General features: G+C 45.0%; 1 protein-coding gene across 2 annotated transcripts in view; it reads left to right on the forward strand.

Annotated features, from left to right (window-relative positions):
• SEMA4G (semaphorin 4G) overlaps window positions 1–20,687 on the forward strand; it is a 316,367-nt gene that overhangs the window by 14,055 nt on the left and 281,625 nt on the right. The window lies entirely within an intron of this gene.

Genomic DNA, 20,687 nt, shown 5'->3' on the forward strand with positions numbered 1-20,687 from the left:
ACTTTAGTACTGGCAACCCTGGTACAAAAATCTATAAGAACTATATGTCATTGCTCCTGAGCCGCTTTGTAACTGAATGCCATTAAGTATTAAATTCAATCTACAACTGCTAAAATTTCTGTATTAGGCTAGAAGCACACTGGGCAGAAAAATGTAGACACACAAAATGCAGAAACCGCACTGAGAACCATGACAACAGTATGTGGCGTGCTGCTACAGATGCCCAGAATCTGTTTGCATCATAATAACGATAATTCTAGCATTTGTATACAGTGAGTACAAGTATACCTCAAGTTCTATTAAAGATCCAGGATGGTGACTCATTAAACAATATTGAACCCAACACACATTATTTCCTCCCTTGCCCCTCCTGCCAAAAGTCGACCTCTGTGTTTTGTCCCTCTCCCCCCCCCCCCCCTCCTTATCAACAGACAGCAGATCGACACGTGTACAGGACTTAAAGAGAAACCGAGGTGTGTATGAAGAATGTGATCTGAATACAGAGGCTGGATCTGCCTATACAGCCCAGCCTCTGTTGGTATTCCAAACCCCCCTAATGTCCCCCTGCACTCTGATATCAGACATAGATCACAGCCGCGCTGTGCGGCTGTGTTTACATTTGTAGTGTCAGTCTCGGCTGCTCCCCCGCCTCCTGCAGAGCTCCGGTCCCTGCCCCCTCCTCCCTTCCCTCTAATCAGCGAGGAGGGAAGGGAGGCAGGCGGGGACCGAAGTTCTGCAAGAGGTGGGGAGAGCAGCAGACTGACACTATAGAGAAAAACACAGCCGCTGCGACACGCTGTGTGTCGACAGCACGGCTGTGATTTTATGAGGGATAGCAGAGTGCAGGGGGACCTTAGGGGGGTTTGGAATACCAACAGAGGCTGGGCTGTATAGGCAGATCCAGCCTCACTATGCAGATCACATTCTTCAAACCCACCTCGGGTTCTCTTTAAGTCCCCAAACTGTTGCCTGAGGGATCAAGTTTGGACTCCCTTTGGCCAACAAGCAATGAAGGTGCGTACACACCTTGAGTGTAATAAAGCTTGTTAAAATACTAGAGATGTTTAGATAAGATGTGTTTTTCTTTTTAGGAAAGTGTATATACGCTTTACGACCTTTTGCACAATGCTCCTGGATTTCATATACTAGTCACAAGATCTACACACGCTATCAGATGGTACTTCCTAGAACAGCAGGAAATGTAGCTCCTCACTAAACTTTTAAGATCAAAGTGACATCAGCAAATCTCATTTTTTATTTTGTGAAAAACACTTCCTTGTGAATTAAAACGTTTCTCGTAAGTTCTGACCTTCTCTGTATACAGGCATAAGATCAGTGGTATGAGGACTCTCAGGACCGGTGTATTTCTCAATACTGGGGAGTGAAGTGACCCCTCCTACTTAAAATTTGTTGTTATTAAACCAACTTTTAGGAATTAAAACCTGGACATAAGATGATAAATGTATGTTTGCTTTCAGTGAAAACTGTAAGACAAACACCATATTTTATCTACAGGGATATACACAAGTGCAGTGCTACATTTCTTAGGAGTGTCGGGATGAAGTACTTCAGTGTCAGGAGAAAGTCCCTCCTCCTTTTAACTTTCTCTCTTAAATGGATCGTTGTTATTGACCAATATGGAAACTCAGTGGTTGAGCTCATTTTGTTCAGTGCCCCTTGCATGTGCTCACATCTCTTGAACTGCTTGAAGTGAGATTATACGCTCAAAGCTAAAATTTCAGTAACTACCCTTAGGACCCATTCACACTCGTAACCACGAATCGTGATTGCAATCACTAGGCTGTGTTCCGCAATTTTTCAGTGATTACGTTTTGCGATTATCATTCCAGTGGCTGAGAATTATGAGACATTTGCTGGGGAAATGCTACATGCAGCAAGTTTGGGTTCATCGGAAATCACAAATGCCCCCCAATCCCTGCAGTGTGAGTAATCCCATAGAATTACTTGTGCTGCAGCAGCGATCAGCAAAGGACAAGTGCCCAAGTATGAATGAGGCCTAAGTTACAGAAAAGAACATTTAAAAGCATTCCCACAAATTCCTTGGGGGAGAGCAGTACAAGCTTATCACTTCTTGTGCCGGTGCCCATGACTTCACTCCACCCCCTCTTTTTCTGCTGAATAGTGTTATTGCCCTGGCAACAGCTGAGCCACTTTAGCAGAGGGAGGGGAGCAGAGTGAAGACACAAGCATAGGAAAATTCTTGCCTTTGCCGATGGCCAGAGCAATTTTCTACTGCTTTCTGCAGTGAGGGTAAGTGATTGTACACATGGAATACTTAGGAATGCTTTCAAATGTTCTTTATGTAACTAAGAGTAGTTACTGCAACTGTTTATGAGCAAGGTCGCACTGTGCACACGCGGGTACGGCCATGCTTGCGCAGTACCACAAATCATAATGCTACAGTGGGGTCAACCTTAGAGGGTTACTCTGTAGTAGTACTTTGCCGATAGCTGGCTTATCACTGTTGATCAGCAAGCACCCTGAAAGCACTACTAGTGTCAACTAACCTTATATGTTGTTCCAACTTACCGTAAAGAGCGTAGCTACTCTTAAAGGACACCCGAAGCGAAAATAAACGAATGAAATAAACAATTGTATCTATCTTAAAAATGACTTTTTAAGATGTTCCACAGTTATTTTTTATGTTTAAATCTACTTTTTAAGTTTTTACTGTTGTTTTTGCTCAATGACACATTCATTAAAGTATGCCAAAGCTAAAATCTATGAACTATTGACCTTTTTTATCTCTTTCCTGCTCTCAGAAACCATTTTCTGCTAGGAAAGTGTTTTATAGTTGGAATTTCTTATCAGTGAAGGCCACACTGTAGCTACTTCCTGTCTGAGTCAGGACTGCGTCAGCCACTTACATACCTGATATTTAACTCTTTCAGGCAGAGAAAGAAAAAAAGGAACCCAGCATAGTTATTAGTGTGCTTGGAACTACACATACCCATGTCTATCTCATCTTGTTACACGTCACTTCGGTTATCCTTCAAGGTTACATTAGTTGATCTACCATCAGATCGATCACTAGATAGATTCATTTCTGATCAGAGATCGATTTGTTTTGCCTGCCCATACACTGCACACCAATTTCCAACAGATTTCAGCATGACATATATAGATCAATCTCCAATCCAAAATCGATTGATTATATGGGCACGCTTAGAGTCAATTTTAGAATTATGGGTAACATTTAAAACAAAAGAAACGTAACTGGACTTGAATAGGTTGAATGGCCATAATGTCTTTACTAAACTTTTTTTCATTTTTTTTTTTGTAGTTTTGAGAAAGCTTTTACTTTATTTAAAGGACAACTGCAGTGAGAGGGATATGGATATTTATTTATTTTTAGGCTATACTAGTTGCCTGGCAGTCCTGCTTGTCAATTTATCTGTTCAGCTAATCAGCTAATCTTATCAGATCTGACAATGAAGTCAAAAACACCTGATCTGCTTGCATGCTTGTTCAGGGTCTACAGCTAGAAGTACAATAGTCAGAGGATCAGCAGGATAACCAGTCCACTTGCGTTGCTTAAAAGAACTTAGGGAGTTAAATAAGTGGCTGAGAAATTGGTGTAGGAAGGAAGGGTTTGGGTTCCTGGAGAACTGGGCAGACTTTGCAGTCGGCTACAGGTTCTACAGCAGGGATGGGCTGCACCTTAATGGGGAGGGTGCAGCTGCATTGGGGGAGAAGATGGCTAAACGGTTGGAGGAGATTTTAAACTAGGATCTGGGGGGAGGCGGGAGGATAAAGTCTCAATATGTAGACAAGATAAGGTAAAAAGACAGTGGGAGCCTAACATTATGGGGGGTGGAGAGGGGGGTGGGGACAGTGTAAAGATTAAGGAGGTTGGTAAAACTTCAAGTAGCCCATTTCGTGTAAACAAAATTGGTAAATGTGTTGGTAAAAATATAAAGTGCATGGTAACCAATGCTCGGAGCCTTGCAAATAAAATAGACGAACTAGAGCTCATTCTGAATGACAAAGGCTATGACATTGTGGGAATAACCGAGACATGGATGGATGAAAGCCATGACTGGATAGTAGTGTTGGGCGAACAGTGTTCGCCACTGTTCGGGTTCTGCAGAACATCACCCTGTTCGGGTGATGTTCGAGTTCGGCCGAACACCTGACGGTGCTCGGCCAAACCGTTCGGCCATATGGCCGAACTAAGAGCGCATGGCCGAACGTTCCCCGAACGTTCGGCTAGCGCTGTGATTGGCCGAACGGGTCACGTGGTTCGGACCCGAACGCGCTCTGATTGGCCGAACTGTCACGTGGTTCGGGTAAATAAATACCCGAACCACGTCATATCTCCGCCATTTGTCTGTGGGTTTAGCTTTGGGTAGGCAGGCAGGGTAGTTCGCGCTCCAGCCACGCTAGCCAGGGTCCCCCCCAGTCATTGTGTGTCGCTGCTGGGAATAGTAGTACACCGCTCGCTCAGCATTCTGTTTACTGCCACTCTGTGTACCTCGCTCAGCCACACTATATAGCATTCTGTTTACTGCCACTCTGTGTCTGCTGGGAATAGTAGTACACCGCTTGCACAGCCACACTATATAGCATTCTGTTTACTGCCACTCTGTGTACCTCGCTCAGCCACACTATATAGCATTCTGTTTACTGCCACTCTGTGTCTGCTGGGAATAGTGGTACACCGCTCGCTCAGCCACACTATATAGCATTCTGTTCACTGTTCTGTGTCTGCTTGGAATAGTGGTACACCGCTCGTTCAGCCACACTATATAGCATTCTGTGTACTGTTCTGTGTCTGCTGGGAACAGTAGTACACCGCTCGTTCAGCCACACTATATAGCATTCTGTGTACTGTTCTGTGTCTGCTGGGAACAGTAGTACACCGCTCGCTCAGCCACACTATATAGCATTCTGTTCACTGTTCTGTGTCTGCTGGGAATAGTGGTACACCGCTCGCTCAGCCACACTATATAGCATTCTGTTCACTGTTCTGTGTCTGCTGGGAATAGTGGTACACCGCTCGCTCAGCCACACTATATAGCATTCTGTTCACTGTTCTGTGTCTGCTGGGAATAGTGGTACACCGCTCGCTCAGCCACACTATATAGCATTCTGTTCACTGTTCTGTGTCTGCTGGGAATAGTGGTACACCGCTCGCTCAGCCACACTATATAGCATTCTGTTTACTGTTCTGTGTCTGCTGGGAATAGTGGTACACCGCTCGCTCAGCCACACTATATAGCATTCTGTTCACTGTTCTGTGTCTGCTGGGAATAGTGGTACACCGCTCGCTCAGCCACACTATATAGCATTCTGTTCACTGTTCTGTGTCTGCTGGGAACAGTAGTACACCGCTCGTTCAGCCACACTATATAGCATTCTGTGTACTGTTCTGTGTCTGCTGGGAACAGTAGTACACCGCTCGTTCAGCCACACTATATAGCATTCTGTGTACTGTTCTGTGTCTGCTGGGAACAGTAGTACACCGCTCGTTCAGCCACACTATATAGCATTCTGTTCACTGTTCTGTGTCTGCTGGGAATAGTGGTACACCGCTCGCTCAGCCACACTATATAGCATTCTGTTCACTGTTCTGTGTCTGCTGGGAATAGTGGTACACCGCTCACCCGTCACTGTATAGCATTGTGCTCTGTGTCGCTGCTGGGAATAGTGGTACTGTATAGCATTTCTGTACTGCCACTGTACTGCTGCCAGTCAGCGTGTACTGTAAGGATAAGTGAAATGAGGAAGAAATCCGGTGAAAGAGGGAGGGGCAAGGGAAGAGGTGTTTCCCCTGACGGTTCACGTACAGGCCACAGGGGAGCACCCAAGAAAACCCACTCAATACCACCCATGTTGTCCAGGACAACAACCCTCACAAATCCAAAAGAACAGGACCAGATAATTACTTGGATGACCTCTCAAGCGTCCAGCAGTGGGTTAAGCAGCACCAGCACATCACGCACGAGGTCCGAGTCCTCAGCCAGTTACAAGGAGCCAGTGGGCACAAAGCTGACACAACCGGCAGCGACACCACGCACACAACTGCCAGATAACCAGTCCGATGAATTACCTCAGGACACAATGGGGTATTCGCAGGAGCTATTCCCAGCCCAACAAACTTCCACCTTTCAAAGGTCAATGGAGGAACAGCCAGAAATGTTGTGCCTGGATTCACAACCGTTAACTGTGGGAAATGTACCGCGCACTGAAATACGAGGCGAGTCCGAAGAGGACTCGGAAACCCAAATCCCAGAGCAATTTGGGCAGGAGGGGTTGCAATTGCAGGAGGTCGGCCGACAAGATCTGGAAGACGACGTTGGAGTGTGCTGCGCAGAGGTTGTTGTGGGGAGCTCTACTCCACGGCGGTGGCCCACAATGACATATGACGAGTTTGAGGAGATGGAAGAGGAGGGTATGGACAATGTGGACAGAGACCCAGATTTTGTTTGTGAACGAGAACATCGCCGTCGTAGCAGCAGCACAGATGAGTCTGTTGAAGAACACACTGCTGCACGAGTTCGCCTTGTGCCACAAGGTAGGCGGCGCGCAATTTCAGGCACCACAAGCGTGGAAGTTCAAGTGAGAGGCAAAAGAGGAGCAAACAGAAATCGCCAGCAAGGAGGCAGGTGCTCCAAAGTCTGGGCTTTCTTTGAAGACTGCACTGAGGATGTTACCATGGCGATTTGCAAGGTGTGCAAGACCCGCCTGAGCAGGGGGAAAAATATTAACAACCTCTCCACCACCAGCATGAGCCGTCACATGCTATCCAAACATCCCACTCTTTGGGCAAACGCGTCAGGACAGGGTACCAGAAACAACACTGCCTCCCTTGGGTTCACCAGACCCGCCTCAGCAGCAGCAGTAGCCCAGCCATTGCGTGGTTCACAACATTCACAAACATCAGACGACGCTGACACTGTCACTTTCCGGAGTAGTGCTCTTGAGGTCTCCCAGTGTTCATCAAACACAACAACCAACAGCCCTTCCGTGTGCAGCGCTACGGTTCAGTTGTCTGTGTCGGAGATGTTTGAGCGCAAGAGGAAATTGCCAGCAAATGACCCCCGGGCCGTGGCAGTAACAGCCAGCATAGCCAAGCTTCTGGCCTGCGAAATGCTGCCATATCGATTGGTGGAGACAAACAGCTTCAAGGGCATGATGTCAGTGGCCATCCCACGTTACGTGGTTCCCAGCCGCTACCACTTTGCACGCTCTGCAGTGCCTGAGTTGCATGAGCACGTGGTCAGCAAAATAACCCGAAGCTTGAAGAATGCCGTTGCCTGCAAGGTTCACCTCACCACTGACACCTGGACGAGTGCGTTCGGCCAGGGTCGATACATCTCCCTTACCGCGCACTGGGTGAACCTTGTGGAGCCTGGCAGCGATTCCTCACCTGCTACGGCACGGGTGTTGCCCACGCCACAAACAGCTGCACCGCCGTCCCTCCCACTGGATAACAGCAGCACCTACCTCTCTGACTCCTTCTCCTCCAACGCATCTCAAAGCTGTACCTCATCCGGAAACGCTAACCCAGCAGCAGTAGGATCGTGGAAGCAGTGCAGCACAGCTGTTGGCATGCGTCAGCAAGCGTTGCTGAAGCTAATCTGCCTTGGGGATAAGCAGCACACAGGGGAGGAAATTTGGAGGGGAATAAAGGAACAGACGGATTTGTGGCTGGCACCGCTGGACCTGAAACCGGGCATGGTTGTGTGTGATAATGGGAGTAATCTCATTCGCGCTTTAAGGTTGGCTAAGCTGACACACATCCCTTGCCTGGCGCACGTGATGAACCTAGTAGTTCAGCGGTTCCTGAGGACATACCCAGGCGTGCCCGATCTGCTGTTGAAGGTGCGTCGAGTGTCCAAACATTGTAGAAATTCCAGTACTGCTTCGGGGGCACTCGCCAAGATGCAGGAGCGCTTCAATCTCCCCCACCATCGCTTGCTGTGTGATGTCCCTACGCGCTGGAATTCTACGCTGCACATGCTAGCCCGCTTTTGCGAGCAGAAGAGTGCAGTGGTCCAGTACATGACGGCGCAGTACCGAGGCGCATCCGGCCAGCTGCCAAGCTTCTGTGGATCCGATTGGGCCAACATGTTGGACCTCTGCCAAGTCCTCCAAAATTTTGAGCAATCCACGTTGCTTGTGAGCAGTGACAACTCTTCAGTCAGCATTACCATACCACTGCTGTGTTTACTGAAGAGGTCGATGTTAAAAATCAAGGAAACAGCTGTCATGATGCAACTGGGGGAATCTGAAGGAGAAAACGATCAGCGTGATGGTACCAACATCAGGCCATCCGCCTCAGGGAACGCTGGCCCCAGCAGCTATGACGAAGAAGAGGAGGAGGAACAGCTGGAGTTGGAGCAGGAATTTCATGCCACCACTGACGAGGGCCAGAGCGGTGCACGTTGGACTTCCACAATTCAACGCGAATGGTCAGCAGAAGCAGACCAGGAGGAAGGTGACGACTATGATGCATCACAACAACTATCACAACGCTCACAAGAGGATGATGAGGATTCTGGTAGGACTCTGGCACACATGGCTCAATTCATGCTAGACTGCATTGAACGTGACCCACGCATTGTGCGCATTCTGGACAACACCAATTACTGGGTTTATACCCTTCTGGATCCACGGTACAAACACAATGTTCCAAAACTGCTTGAAGAAAGAGTCAGACAGGTCAAAATGGAAGAATACCAGCAGGCCCTTGTGGAGACTTTAGAGAGGAGATTGACATCCTCCCCCTCCTCTAGCCAGTTGTACGCAGACAGACTGACTTCCGCAAACCCAGGACGACCAGGAGGGCAGCAAACAACGCAAGCCGCAGCTAGTACCCAAAAGGGAATGGTATCGGCAGTGTCCTTGGAGTGGGAAAATTTTCTGACACCCATGCAGCCGCAGCCCACTGAACAGCAAGCGTGCAGATCCACCTCCAACACCGATCGCCTGGAGAAGATGGTCAAGGACTACATGTCAGATGGCGTAGCTGTGTCGAACCATCCATCTGCACCCTTCAACTATTGGGTATCGAAGCTAGACACCTGGCACGAACTGGCAATGTACGCAATAGAGGTGCTGGCTTGCCCGGCAGCCAGCGTTATGTCGGAACGCTGTTTCAGTGCTGCCGGAGGCATCGTCACAGATCGGCGTATCCGCCTCTCTACAGACAATGCAGACCGTCTGACTCAAATTAAAATGAATCAATCCTGGATTGGAAATGACTACGCAACACTCCAGGACCCCAACCAAGTAACATGACCAATCAACATCTGGGATGGTGTTGCGTTTCCGGGCCCTGTTTATTGAACCTCTCATCTGTATTACATTTATGACTGCATGGCGGCAAAAAGCATTGCTGCTATATCCGCACGCTTTTTGTCCACATGCAAGGCCTGGGTTGTTGTGTCTCACAAAGCGTGGCCTTCTCCTCCTGCGCCTGCTCCTGTTCCATCACGTCTGCTGCTGCTGGGTTAGCGTTGCCGCGTGGTCCCTGTTTATTGAACCACTTATCTTTATTACATTTATGACTGCATGGCGGTACAAAGCATGCTATCCGCACGCTTCTTGCCCTCATGCAAGGCCTGGGTTGTTGTGTCTCACAAAGCGTGGCCTTCTCCTCCTGCGCCTCCTCCTGTTCCATCACGTCTGCTGCTGCTGGGTTAGCGTTGCCGCGTGGTCCCTGTTTATTGAACCACTTATCTTTATTACATTTATGACTGCATGGCCGTACAAAGCCTGCTATCCGCACGCTTCTTGCCCTCATGCAAGGCCTGGGTTGTTGTGTCTCACAAAGCGTGGCCTTCTCCTCCTGCGCCTGCTCCTGTTCCATCAAGTCTGCTGCTGCTGGGTTAGCGTTGCCGCGTGGTCCCTGTTTATTGAACCACTTATCTTTATTACATTTATGACTGCATGGCGGTACAAAGCCTGCTATCCGCACGCTTCTTGCCCTCATGCAAGGCCTGGGTTGTTGTGTCTCACAAAGCGTGGCCTTCTCCTCCTGCGCCTGCTCCTGTTCCATCACGTCTGCTGCTGCTGGGTTAGCGTTGCCGCGTGGTCCCTGTTTATTGAACCACTTATCTTTATTACATTTATGACTGCATGGCGGTACAAAGCCTGCTATCCGCACGCTTCTTGCCCTCATGCAAGGCCGGGGTTGTTGTGTCTCACAAAGCGTGGCCTTCTTCTCCTCCTGCGCCACCCTCCTCCTGTTCCATCACGTGTGCTGCTGCTGGGTTAGCGTTACCGGTCCCTTTTCCTGGAACCTCTTATATGTATTACATTTATGACTGCATGCCGACAAAAAACATGTTACCTGTGCAAAGAAAACAGACATTTCCCGCATTTAAAAGACAGTTTTCCCTTTGAAACTTTAAAATCGATTTTCTCAAAAACTATAAGCTCTTTTTGCTAATTTTTTTTTCCTCTTGTACCCACTCCCAAGGTGCACATACCCTGCAAATTTGGGGTATGTAGCATGTAAGGAGGCTTTACAAACCACAAAAGTTCGGGTCCCCATTGACTTCCATTATGTTCGGAGTTCGGGTCGAACACCCGAACATCGCGGCCATGTTCGGCCTGTTCGGCCCGAACCCGAACATCTAGATGTTCGCCCAACACTACTGGATAGCTAATTTAAAAGGATACAATGTGTTTAGGAGGGATAGAACAGGGAAAAAAGGTGGAGGGGTTTGTCTCTTTGTTAAGAATTCTTTTACAGCTGTCCTCAACGATGAGATGGAGGAAGATTGCCAAGATGTGGAGTCCGTTTGGGTAAATATTCATGGTGGAAATAAAAGTTGCCAATTGCTTATTGGGGTATGCTACAGACCACCTCTTATTAATGAAGCTGCAGAACTGCGATTACTACAGCAGATTGAAAAAGCTGCAAGTAAAAACGAGGTCATAATTATGGGCGACTTCAACTTTCCAGACATTGACTGGGGTATTGAGGCTACCCATTCTGGTAAAAGCAGCAGATTTCTGGCAGCACTACAGGACAATTACTTGACTCAAATGGTAACGGAACCAACTAGGGGGAATGCGTTACTGGATCTGATCATTTCTAATAGACCAGATAATGTATCAAATGTGCAGGTTCAAGAACATTTGGGAAATAGTGATCACAACATGATAACGTTTGATCTGGTGACTGATAGGCCACGGGGCAGCGGGACCACTAAAACTATGAATTTTAGAAAAGCAAAGTTCAATCAAATTAGGCAGGCACTAAGTTTGGTGAACTGGGATAATGTACTACAAGGGGACGACACTGAAGGGAAATGGCAAGCTTTTAAACGTATTCTCAATCAATATTGTAGTATGTATATCCCATATGGAAACAAAATGTCTAGGAATAAAAAAAGGCCTCTATGGATGAATAGAAAGGTTAGGGATAAAATGAAGAGGAAAAAGAATGCCTATAAGGTCCTAAAACAGGAGGGGACTGAGGCTGCACTAAGCAATTATAAGGAGTGCAATAAAAATTGTAAAAAAGAAATTAGGCTGGCAAAGATCGAAGCTGAAAATCAAATCGCTAGGGATATCAAATCTAACCCAAAAAAGTTTTACAAGTACATCAACTCTAAAAAAAGAAAGGTTGACTGTATAGGAATCCTAAAGGATGAGGGTGGGAACTCAATGGTGGATGACCAAGGTAAGGCAGAGTTATTAAATGCTTTCCTTGCTTCTGTCTTCACAAAGGAAACAGCACTGTTGCAAATTACAGAGGCAGAAGAGTCTCAATCTTCTAACTGTAATATTAAATACTTAACGCAGGAAGAAGTAAAGGCAAGACTAAATAAATTAAAAATAGACAAGGCACCTGGCCCGGATGGCATGCATCCTCGGGTCCTAAGAGAATTAAGTTCAGTTATAGCTAAGCCCCTTTATCTTATCTTTTGTGACTCTCTTGCAACTAGCAGAGTCCCAGTGGATTGGCGTACAGCCCACGTTTTCCCATTATTTAAGAAGGGCAAAAAATCTGATCCAGGAAATTATAGACCTGTAAGCTTAACATCAGTTGTATGCAAACTATTTGAGGGGTTACTAAGAGATACTATACATGACTTCATAGTAGAAAATAATCTTATTTCTCAGCATCAACATGGGTTTACTAAAGACAGGTCCTGTTTGACTAACATGCTCAGCTTTTATGAGGTAGTGAATGCTAATATGGATATTGGGAATGCTGTAGATGTGATATACTTGGACTTTGCAAAGGCCTTCGACACTGTTCCCCACAGAAGTCTGGTGCAAAAGTTGAGGATGCAAGGACTGGGGAAGAGTTTGTGTGCATGGATAGGGAACTGGCTAATGGACAGAAAACAAAGAGTTGTGGTCAATGGATCGTACTCAAAATGGGAGACTGTTAGCAGTGGGGTCCCACAGGGGTCTGTACTGGGTCCAGTGCTCTTCAATTTATTTATTAATGACCTAGTAGATGCAGTAGTGAGCAATGTTGCTATTTTTGCAGATGATACAAAATTGTGCAGAATCATCAACTCTCAGGAAGATAGTGTCATATTGCAACAGGATCTGGATAGGATGGCTATATGGGCACATACATGGCAGATGAAATTCAATGTTGAAAAATGTAAAGTCATGCATTTTGGTCGTACCAATGGTCTAGCACCATACAAAATAAATGGGATACAGTTGGGAACATCAAACTTGGAGAAGGACTTAGGAGTACTCATCGACAACAAGTTAAATAATCGTACTCAATGCCAAGCCGCTGCAGCTAAAGCGAACAAAATTTTGGGATGCATTAAAAGGGAAATAAAAACTCGAGATGCTAGCATAATATTGCCCCTGTTTAACTCTCTAGTAAGGCCACATCTGGAATATGGAATTCAGTTCTGGGCACCACATTACAAAAAAGATATTGCAGTTTTAGAGCAGGTGCAGAGACGAGCTACAAAATTGATACGTGGGATGGAAGGTCTCGCTTACCAAGAAAGGTTAGATAAACTGGGTTTATTTAGTCTAGAGAAAAGACGCCTTAGAGGAGATCTAATTAACATGTATAAATACATTAGAGGGCAATATAATAGCTTGGCGGATGAGCTTTTTGTCCCTAGGCCTTCTCAAAGGACTAGAGGACATGAGCTGCGCATGGAGGAAAAACGTTTTAGTCATTTATTTAGGAAAGGGTTCTTTACAGTAAGAGTGGTTAAGATGTGGAATGCATTGCCACAGGAAGTCGTTATGGCAAACTCTATACCTGCATTTAAAGGGGGCTTAGATGCTTTCCTTGCGTTGAAAGACATCCATGGCTACAATTACTAGGTTATGCCTAATGATGTTGATCCAGGGATTTTATCTGATTGCCATCTGGAGTCAGGAAGGAATTTTTCCCATTTGGGGCTAATTGGACCATGCCTGGTGGGGGTTTTTTCGCCTTCCTCTGGATCAACAGGGGTATGTGGGGGACGGGCTGGAGTTGTACTTTGTACTGGTTGAACTCGATGGACGTATGTCTTTTTTCAACCAAAATAACTATGTAACTATGTAACTATGGCAGCCTCCATATTCCTCTCACTTAAGTTGTCCTTTAACATAAGGATTTTGTTACTTTCTCACATAGCACAGCAGGCTTTTTGCTTCTGTTGTTTGATTAGATTCCATCCTGACTCTGCTGTGTATACTGTTGTGCATGTTCAGATTTCCAGCGCTTTCAAGCAATATACCGTACATAGGAGTTGTACACTTCATCACTCATTTATATTTAATGTTGTTTGTCATCTGATCTTGTAATGTGACTCACCAAGGTTTCCATGCATGATATTTACTTGACTCCTTTAAAGTGTACCTGTGTTTATGCTATACCCTCACACACTAGAATTCTGCAGTTTGACACCATTTTATTTTATTTTTTTTAAATTGTGGGTGTAATTCCAGCTCTGCACGTGCATGTGTGGTGCAGAAAAATGTTGCGCTGAAACATAAGTAGCCCCTAGTCACTTAGTGCTGATTGTTTTGTGAGCTTATGCATGTGTTGCCTGTTTGGCCTGCCCTTCTGTGCCTGACTGTTACTTCTGCCCTTAACTCTCTTGTCTGACTATTCTTTATTTGCTCCTCTGATTTGACCTTGGCCTGTGACTTTGACCTGTCTGTTTGCTTCCTGCCCTGACGTGGACTTATGATTTTTGCCGAAGAAAGTTCTCCGCTTGCACCGACTTTGGCTTGTGACTCTGAATACGCCTGCCTTCCTCCTAGCCAGACTTGACCTGTACTTGGACTGCATCTTCACAAAGTTATCCATATCTTGGTGTCACCTGTTTTCCCTGCCACCAGTGGGGTGACTTCAGGCCACAACCTGGTGGTTACCATTAGGGATGGTCAATGAGATGCAAATAATTTTGAGTTGATGCGGCATTATGCAATGTTTGTAAGCAAATTTATGCAGCTTGAACATGAACCAATAAAATCCTGCTGAGGTGAAATTAGATTAGTCCATTTTCAAGCTGCATACATTTGCATTGAAAAATGTACATAATCCTGCATCAACTTAAAATTATTTGCATGTCATTGACCATCCATAGTCACCAGCAGAAAATGATTTGTTGCCACTAAGGCCACAGTCTATTATTCTTTATAGAGAGTGGGTAAAAACTTAGATTTCATACCTTGAGGAAGTCCTCACCAACTGCTGGTGGGAAAGTCAACAGTGCTCCATGCAACAGAAGCCAGTAGCCTAATACAGTGGGTAAAGGGTAGTGATGTTCATGTCTAAGAGAACTCATGGAGAAGCATCTGATTTGCAGTGATCACATCTTGACATGCATACCGCTCACCTGACCAAACTGATCACATGCTTCTCCATGAGTTCTCCTAGACCTGACCATCACTAGTGAAAGGTCATCAATCATGAGAAAAAAAAGTTTTCTAACAAACATTTCCAATTATACATAAAGGAAGGGAACTGAGCCTATCAAAACCAGTGGTTACTGATAATTTAGCTGGCAGCTGGATATTTTTTTTATTATTATTATTTGATTGGCTTAGTTTTATTTATTCTGTGGATCGGTGGAGAATTCCATGTTTGGAGAACTTTTGCTCATCAGTACTGAGTCACGATCACCCAAAAGGCAAGCTGGATAAGATCCCAACAACTTGTACAAACAAACCTGTATATTTGCTGGTTGATCATTAAGGTGACATTTCTGGGAATGAGAACTGTACAGGTATGCTGTTTGGCTATACTCTAGCATCATGTTCTGTGCTATATAGAAGGGAGGCGGAATGATGAGTGGCACACAAGCCAGCCATTTGGTGCATGTTTAGTGATCTATTGTAGCCACTCTTCCTACCTAAATAGCAACTCAGGTAGGGTATTGATTGGTTTCTGCATATTATATATGAATATATACTTTTAGGAACCCTGTGGTGTGATGAATATGTCTGTTGTATTGATCCACCACCTCGTATTTAATCAATCACTGGCCCAAAACAATTGAGCAGATTCAGATTTCTCTGATTGCATGCCAGATGGTCATAAGAGCCAAGCAGTTATGAATGAAGATGGCTCCCTCCTCAGTACTCTTTTTACAGTTTTCCTTTAACCTAACAGACTTCTTTTTCTCAGCACAACACAAGGAGGTTTCCAGAAGGAAAGCAGTTTTTAATTGATAATTTCCTGTTGACATTGCAACTTTATAAATTAAAAAGGCACTTTGTTGGCTATGCTTTTTGTGCAGTAAGCAGATAACAAAGAGTGACTTGGCCCTGGGTCAGCAAATCACTGATTACAGATCACTTTTAATAACCGTTTATTCTGCATACAATTGAAATAGACTGTGCGGGTGCGGTTTGCCTCTGGCTGCAAAACACGCTAGAGGATGACTCCTTTTTGAGGATGACTGGTCTTACACTACATAATATAGACATATGGCAATGGTAGGGATTAGATTGTGAGCTCCTTTGAGGGACAGTTAGTGACAAGATATATATATACACTGAACAGCGCTGCGTAATATGTCGGCGCTATATAAATAATAATCATAACATTTTATGAGCTCTCCAAGTCATTTATTCTGCACCTCCAACCAGCAGCTCTTGGGCTCGTTCCCCCTGTTGCGACGCGATTTCGGCCGCATTCCGACGCTTGTAAAAACGCATGCGGATGCGTTTCCGCATGCGTTTTTACCCGCGATTTCGCATGCGATTTCGCATGGCAGGGTGCCATGCGAAATTAACCATGACACTGCCAGGGCAAAATAAAATTGAAAAAGGTGCGAAATCGCACGCGAAATCGCGGGTAAAAACGCATGTAACAAACGCATGCGTTTTTACTATTAAATACATTAGCGGCGATTCGCACAGATTCCCGACGCAGGCGAAATCGTTGGCTCTTTTGTGCGTTTTTTTACCGCTGAAAAAAACGCACCTCAACAACGCTACAGTGGAAACAGGCCCATCCACTTGCATTACATGTGCAGATCTGCATGCGTTGGACGCATGCAGATTCGCGATAGTGGGAACGAGCCCTTTTACTTTTTTCTTGGGGGGGGGGGGATGTTAATACCGTATATTCCGGCGTATAAGACGACTGGGCGTATAAGACGACTGGGCATATATGACGACCCCCAACTTTTACAGTTAAAATATAAAATTTGGGATATACTCGCCATATACTACCCCTCTTCCAACGCACACCACATTAAAATAAAAAAAAAACATATTCTGGTGCTGTACTGTATGTGGTACCCAGTATATAACAGTATAAAGTCAATTGACTGGTTGGATTGGTCAATTCTCCCTCTCCATAAGTGGATTGGTCAGCTCTCCTTGTCTACTGGTTTATCAGAGCGGTATGGAAGAATAGATCGCGCTGTGCCCATAAAACACACCTCTTTCACCTGTCTGGCCCACCCTTGTATCCTATTTACCTCCTTCTCTGCCTCTTAGATCTCGCATATATGCGCCTGCGCCGCTTCACTACAGTCCTCAGCAGCGAGATCTGAGAGGCGGTAACAGGATAGGGCGTATTACCCGGCATCACTGACACCCGGCGTATAAGACGACCCCTGACTTTTCAGAAGATTTTCAAGTGTTAAAAAGTAGTCTTATACGCAGGAATATACAGTACTTCTCCTTACCTGGCATGAAATAATACTGTGTGGAAACAAGATGCATGTGGGCTAAATAATCAACCCCTTAGGCCCCATTCACACTTGCGTTTTGGCAAGTAAACGGACCGGATCCTGATCGGATCCTGACCTGATCCTGATCAGAACCGTACGGTTCCGATCCGGATCCGATCCGTTTGCATCAGGCATGCATCAGGGTGCCATCCGGATCCGTGGGCAAAAAATAGCGAAATTTAAGAAAAAAATGTTGGGGTCAGCAGACGGTGCACCTGGTGCACCTGTAGAATCAGGTTCCTCCGCTGTAGGCCTCACCTCTGACATTCTGCCAAACAGCTCCAGCACGTCTGTCACTGCTGCTCCACTCCACATATGCTGGGCCCATGTGTCCCCATCCGAAATGGCCGCTTGGATACGCATAGGAAGTGGGGTAGAACGTCAGGTTTCTGTAGGCAGTGTGTTCTGTGCCTTCCGTTTCCCATTGGTTTCTGTGTTCTGGATGGTGCTGTCAGGCTCAGGTCCGGCTCCGGTCCGGGTGCGTGGGCCGGAGACCTGGACCCAAAAAATAGCGCATGTTGGAAAAGAGTCCGGAGTCCGGATCCGATCCGGCTCCGGTACGGAACGGAAGCGTGTGAACGTCCGCATAGACTTTACATTGCTATGCGGAACGTACGTTCCATTTGTACAGTATGCGGTCCGGATCAGAACCGGAAAATCCGGATAGCGAACGTTAATGTGAACCGGGCCTTATTCTACCCTAATTCATTAGGTATTGACTATTATTATTGATTTATAAAGTGCTAACCTGTTCTGTGGTGTTGTGCAAAGTAAGAAACAAACATGGGGTACTTACGGTGATAATTCAGACAATAGTTTACACCAACATACAAAATACAGAGTTGGTCATTACAATAACAAAAGTAACATGATGTATTAAAATAATAATAAATAAAATTCAAAGAAACAAAAGGGTGAGAGAGCTCTGCCCTTGCAAGCTTAAAATCTAAAGGAGTAAGGAGAGGGGGAACAAGAGGTGGAGTAGTATTCAATATTTATACCTAAAGGAAATGTGTTTTTAGGTTATTTAGTCAGGAGTACAACTTGGAAAAAGTGAGTTTCGAGGAAGCACCTAAATATATCAAAGGTTGGAGAGTGAGAGATATATTGTGGAAGGGGATTCCAGAGGAAGGGTGAAGCATGTGAGAAATGTTGTCTACATCAGTACGAAGAGGTAATTCTAGAGGAGGACAAAATAAGATCACGTGCAGATCTCAAATTGCTGTTGGGTTGGTATCTAGAAACTAGAGAGTAGATGTACAGGGGGGAGAGAGATTGTAGAGAGCTTTGTAGGTTAGGATTAAGGGTTTAAAAGGGATCCTCTGGTTATTTGGCAGCCAGTGAAGAGCTTGACACAGAGGAGCAGCAGAGGAAGAGCGTGAAGAAAGATGAATGAGATGAGCAGCTGAGTTCAGTGCAGATTAGAGCGGTACAGTTGTGTATCATCTGCATATAAGTGGTATTGAAACCCAAAATAAGTTGCCAAGACCGTGCATGTAGATGGGGGGAAAAAAAGGTCAGAGCCTTGAGGCACCCCACAGACAAAGGATATGGAAAAGATATCTGATCCGAGTAAGAGACTGTAAAAGACCTTCCAAAGAGTTAGCAAGATAACCAGGAGACAGCGAGGCCCTTTAAACCTACAGATGGAAGTATCTATAGGATTAAGGTGTGGTCAACAGTATCAAATGCTGATGCGAGATCAAGAAGGATGATGAGTATGGAATAATGGCCTTTGGATTTAGCTGTAAGGCCCAGTGCACACCAAAACCACTAGCAGATCCGCAATTCTCTCTCCATACAGCAGAATGCACTTCTCATCACTTAGCAAAGGAAAATTTAACCATGGGTATAATAAAGGATAAAATAACAGTTTTACCTCTAAAAGAAGGGGTAAGCCAATAATCAAAAATAAGGTTTATTAGTCAGTGATTATTTTCGATTATTGGCCTTGCCCCTTCTTTTAGTAGTAAGCCTGTTATTTTATCCTTTATTTATTATACCCATGGTTAAATTGAACTTTGGGGCACCTTCTTCCTCTATTGTTGCTCACATAGCCAGTGTCGTAACTAAGGAGCTGTGGGCCCTGATGCAAGTTTTAAATTTGGGGCCCCCCAAACACTCTATACTTAACAATTGATACGGCACAACAAAACCTGCCAATGGCAACTACAGTGTCAGAGGTGCAAGTAGAGGATGGGGAGCAGTTTGTTAATGATTACCACTATTCAAAGGCTCTATAGAAGTAATTATTATGAGCACAAGACCAATATAGAGCTAATACTGTGGTTGAAAGGGGGCCCCTCTGGCCCAAGAGCCCCGATGCGGTCGCAACCTCTGCACCCCCTATTGCCCCTGCACATAGCCCCCCATTTCTGTGTGTGTGGGGGAGGGGTGGATCTCGTTTTCATTCTTTTGAGTCGGAACAATTGTCTTCATTGGAGTGCGACTCATTCTTTTGAAGAACATAGAGAACTTGAGTGGGGACTGGATTTCCTCCCCTGTTTTTACACTGTAGTTTCTGTTTTTGCAACCCACACTTGTGAGTACCTTCTCGCTATTCTAATTTACTTCAAGAATTGATCCTACTACACCATAGGGGGCTCCTGGTTTCTTTGTGTTTTTTCTTCTGTCTTCCACTAGAATGTCCTTTGGATTCCTCTTGGATAATGATCCCCCTTTCTACTTGGCAGAGCATCATGTTTTCATGGGAAAAAAAGCCACCTGTAATGATAAATGATAGTTTGCACAATTGTTGTGCCGATGTGTACGGGCCTATATTCTCTTGGTGCTGGATATCTGAAATTAAGGCTTTCGTTTATGTCTGGAGATGCATTAATGCTTAGAAACCCAGTGGTGGAAGGTGTGCAGGGAAGAGGGGGAGGTAAGGAAAGCTGGCAGCAGCCACAGCATGGGGCACAGCAGACTACACTATTACCACTGTAGTGAGAGGTATACAGAGGCTGCCATATTTATTTCCTTTTAAACAAAACCAGTTGCCTGGCAGGCCTGCTGATCTATTTGGCTTCAGTACTGTCTGAATAACACCAGAAACAAGCTTGTTCAGGGTCTATGGCTTAATTTATTAGAGGCAGATGATCAGCTTGATAGCCAGGCAACTGGTATTGATTAAAAGGAAGTAAATATGGCAGGGTACATATACTTCTCACTACAGTTGTCCTTTAATCTCTTCGGAGAAACAAAATGGGTAATGGATTATCACTATATTTATTGATCAGAGGAGTGTGGTGTTGTGTGGAATTAGTACATATTCTTTACATTTTCAACTAAAATATATACTCTTATCAGAATGGATATGATTGCATGGAAGATAGATACAGTGTGTGTGTGTATATGTATATATATATATATATATATATATATATATATATATATATATATATATATATATATATATATATATATATATATATATATATATATATATATATATATATAATTTTTTTTTTTTTTTTTTCAGTAGACCGCCACAAAGGTCACTCGGCCATGCGTCTCTGGGGATCCATAGGCGAG

The sequence above is a fragment of the Hyperolius riggenbachi genome, chromosome 10 (genome assembly GCF_040937935.1).
Source record: "Hyperolius riggenbachi isolate aHypRig1 chromosome 10, aHypRig1.pri, whole genome shotgun sequence".
In the NCBI taxonomy this organism is placed as follows: Eukaryota; Metazoa; Chordata; class Amphibia; order Anura; family Hyperoliidae; genus Hyperolius; species Hyperolius riggenbachi.